Here is a 4,817-nt window from a genome sequence, read left to right as displayed (position 1 = left end):
GTAAATAAAATTTTACGGGGGGGGGGGGGAGGGATGGGGAGGGTGATGGGGCGTGGGGTTGTGTCAAGTAATCTACTTACAACTATGAATATGGGGTGCTTTTTGGTTTATAGTGCACGTTCTTGCACGCTATTCAACAGTAAAACTTTGTAACCTGAACCCATTAAATTTAAATCTTGCATCCGCCACTGCATAAAGTATCATGACGAACGCAAAATACAATACGAAATTAATGCTCTCTAGCGAAAGATAACATAGTTAAATTACCGTCCCCACAAGGATTGAATTTAAACAATCTTCGAATAATTTCTCGCTTAATTGCGATTCAGGATGATCAACACTTGAGTTGGAGTGATTACTACTACAATTAACTATTAAATTAAGATTACTATTATTTAAACCCGATCACAGAGAATGAGAGATGAAATTATAAAACGGTTTGTAAACAATATGAGAAATAAGGGCCATGACATGATAGGTGTAAGATAGTTATTCAGGATTTAACTCTGTTTAAATTCACTTCTAATGTTCTAATCACTCTCACGAATTCACTCGATACTTAGCTTAAAAATAAGGTCAAGATTACTCTCTTGATTAAATCTAAACTCTACAAAATAAACTAATATGAAGCACTGTGGAGATATGCAAGAACACGTTAATGGGTTAGTCTTTAGGAAAATGTCTCTCTAATATTCTCCTAACTTGGTTTAATCAACAATTCAACAAGCTCTCTCGATTACTTAGAAGAATCACTAAATTAACCCAAACCAAATAATACAAAATTAATCACAAAAATATTCCTCTTTCGATTAAATAAACCGGTGAATAATTTCGCAATCAATTCAAAGCTCCATAAACACATTCAAACAATTAATCTAGAATTAAATCTACAAACAACACTCAAAATACCATATCCGTAAAAAACCTAGGGAAGAACCACTCTATAGATATGGAGAACGTCATCACAAATAAGTTTAAGAACATGGAAAACATCAAAGACAACTTTACCATACAAACTGTCATTTTGCACCGATTGTTGGCAAGAGAATTGATGAAATCTCGTGTCTTCAAACCGTAGTAGCTCTTTAAAACTCTCCTACGTTGAATCGCCCTTCAAAATCCGTGTTTAGAATATACAATCAGAGCTCTCTATAACAATATCCTTATATAACAATACTTCACTATAAAAGTCAAGTTTTTCCGGATCCAAATGTCATGTTCTGAGTATAATATATATTATCTATAACATCCAAAAATATCTGAAACAAACAAATTTGTTATAAAGAGGTTTGACTGTACTAATCGAACATGGATAAACCTGGACTAAATTACCCCTGTGAGTCGAAATAGAATAAACTGAGCAAAAATTGTACACGCGCGCCGCATTGGGCGACGCGCTGCGCGCCCTGTTGATGGAGTAATTCAGAAGCTTGTTTCTTGGTGTCTGCCTAAGATTTGGCCAATCATATCAATGGTTCACGACGTCAACATATGACGTATTAGGCCACTAATTCACAAAGTTGGTAGAATGCAATTCAATTGCATTTATTCAGCCACGCTCACGTCATTAGCGATTTTCTTTTATTTTTCATCTGTACACTGGTTCTCGACCCGAACTCGATCTCGGCTTTAATATTTGGGTGATAAATTCTTTCTTATTACGATCATTGCCTTTATCTACTTTTATTGTATGCTTCTATTATTACATTCATTGACAATCATTGGTAATACACTTGATATTTAATATTCTTGAACACGATCACATCCTACGGATATCCCACAATCTCAGATCTAGAATTTATTATGTTTAACTAGGATTCACCCCATATTTCCTCTTTAATTAGTTTAACAAAAAGCTTAATACTTTTTGGTCTAACAATTTGGCGCCGTCTGTGGGGAGTTTCTAGTTAAAATTTTAGTTCCTTCTAGATAAAAACAACAACAACATCATCCATCTTTTTCTCATTTGCACGAACTAACAATGGCAGGAAAAGGAGATAAAAGACTAAAAGCAGTAGTGGACGTCACTGCCAACCTCTTGAACACCATCAACGAGGTTGACAGAGAAGGCGAGGAGAATGCGACGCCGAGTGCTACACCCAGGCGGAGCGACTCACCTCCCCCTCATGGAAGTGTACCGCTTCACGCGAAAGGGCAGCCTCCACGTCCACAACTGAGGAACCGCCACCAGCAATCAAAAAACTACTGGAGATGTGGCTGACAAGCACTCTAAGCGACATACTCGACAAACCCTTTCAAAGGGCGAATAGAAATGCCATACAAGCGGATACCACAACAACCGCTGACGAGCAACCAACTCCCTCGATAGGTAACACTCACACCGCTGTTGAAGCAGGTAACGACGCACTAGTGGCCATCCTAAAGAAAATGGAAAAAATGGAGAACGAGGATAAAGCGCTCCGCGACCAAATGAGGGAACACCAAGAAAGGGTTGATAAGATACTGGGCGCCCCGAAACTGCTATCGAAACAGGACGTCTGCAGGTTCGTCGAACAACCGTACAACGAGGAAGCAGCCCCACATGCCATACCCAAGACCTTCAAAATGCTACCATATTTGAAGATATACAACAGCACAACAGACCCCGAAGATCACATCATTCATTACGTCACAATGGTAAAAGGCAACGACCTCTCAAAGGAGAAAGTACCATCAGTGTTGCTAAAGAAGTTCGGCAAAACCCTAACAGGGGGAGCCTTAACATAGTACTCACAATCACCAACACGTTCAATAACAACGTTTGAGGAAATGACCGACAAGTTTGTCACCGCCCACGCCGTAGCTAAGAAGGCGAAGGCCAGGGTGAATGATATATTCGCCGTCAGGAAAACGCCTGGCGAAGGACTCAGATACTTCCTCGCTCGGTTTAACAGAGTAAGAATGAGCTTGCCAAACGTATCAGAAGGGATGGCGGTGGCAACTTTCCAAAATGGGTTAAACAGGAATGGGTCGAGGGCGACCAGAAAACTATTAAGCAGACTCATGAAAACCCTCCCACCACTAGGGAAGAAATTCACAACGCCTATTACGCTGAGGTGTGAGCAGACGAGGATGACCTCAACGGTCCAATCCAACGGCTAACGTCAGTCCAAACGGAGTCGAGGAAAGACCGCCGTAATGACGGTCGAAGAGACCATTCAGGTCCATGCCTCAACCGGGACAGGCACCAACCATATGTCAGAACGACCATCCCTCCATCTCCTCTCCATACAGAAGGGACGTCCAGGCCGAATACAGGGACTCAGCGAAATGAAAGAGGTATGCCGCCACTCTTATCTGCTCACAATTTTTGTGTTTCCCCTTCAGAAATAGTGTACGCACTATAGAAACTCGGCCCGAAGGTGAAATGGCCACAGAAGATGAAGTCCGACCCAAGCACCAGAAAGTCGAACGTCCTCTGTGAGTTCCATTAGGAGCGGGGTCACAAGACCGAGGAATGCATAGCTTTACAGCAAGAAGTGGTGAACATGCTTCACCAAGGACACCAAAGGGAGTTGATGAGCGACCGAGGAAGAGCCAATTTCGGTCGCGGACGAGAACAACACCAAGGCCCTCCAAAGACACCCTACCCGCCCGCACCATCCAAATGATCATCGGTGGAGGCAACGAAGCAGCAATCAACCACGCGAAGTTTACCACCACACATAAACTAAAGAGGTCGATCACTCACTAACGGTATGATGACCTCGAAAACAATATCATCTTCGATAAGTCAGATACCAACGATTTGAATTTTCCTCACTTCGATGCTCTTGTCATTACTTTACGTATTTCGGATACTGATGTAAAAAGAATAATGGTAGACGACGGAAGCGGTGCGTGTATTATCCACCCTCGAGTTCTCGCACAAATGAGGCTCGAGGACAAGATAGTACCACGTTGCATAACACTAACTGGTTTTAACAATGCAGTTGAGCGAACCTCAGGAGAAATAACGCTGCCCGTTCTGGCCGGAGGCGTCACCCTAGAATAACGTTTCATGTCATGAACCAGGACACAACTTATAACGCCATAATAGGGCGACCCTGGATACACTCCATGAGAGCAATCCCGTCCAACCTATACTAAGTAATCAAGTTCCCTACTCCGTGGGGGATATTCAGCATCAGAGGCGAATAGCGCATAGCCCAAGAGTGCAACCGCATCGACCAAGATTGCACACATACTCAACAGTTAAAGGGAATGGGCTTGGAAGCATAGAAATTACCAAAGTCGGGACCCAATCTCGACGAACAAAAAGACGTCATCAAGGATCCTGACATCGTGAAAGCCACAGGGTCAACGATAGAGGACCTCGACCCCGTACAATTAGACAAGTGCGACCACAGCAAAAAGGCCTAAATAGGCCGTAAATTCTCAAAACCAGGTAGATTTCATAGATTTTTAATTGACAATGCAGATTTGTTTGCTTTCTTCCATGCATATATGCCAGGTATATTGAAAGACATTGCCACGCACAAGCTGAATGTCGATCCACTCTACCCACCAGTACCACAAGTCAGAAGAAAGTTCAACGCCGCAATCAATGAGGCCGTCCACGAAGAGGTAGAGAAACTGCTCACCAACACTCCATTCGGGTGTCTAAATACCCCCAATGGGTCGCCAATGTGGTGATGGTGAAAAAGAAAAACGGGAAATGGCGCATGTGCGTGGACTTCACGGACTTAAATAAAGCCTTTTCGAAAGATTCCTTCCCATTGCCTCACATCGATCAGCTCATCAACGCAACAGCATGACACGAGTTATTAAGTTTCTTGGACGCCTATTCAGGCTACAACCTGATCCTCATGGAGGAG

The sequence above is a fragment of the Nicotiana attenuata genome, chromosome 12 (assembly GCF_001879085.1).
Source record: "Nicotiana attenuata strain UT chromosome 12, NIATTr2, whole genome shotgun sequence".
Lineage (NCBI taxonomy): Eukaryota > Viridiplantae > Streptophyta > Magnoliopsida > Solanales > Solanaceae > Nicotiana > Nicotiana attenuata.
Note: the sequence above shows the minus strand (reverse complement) of the source record.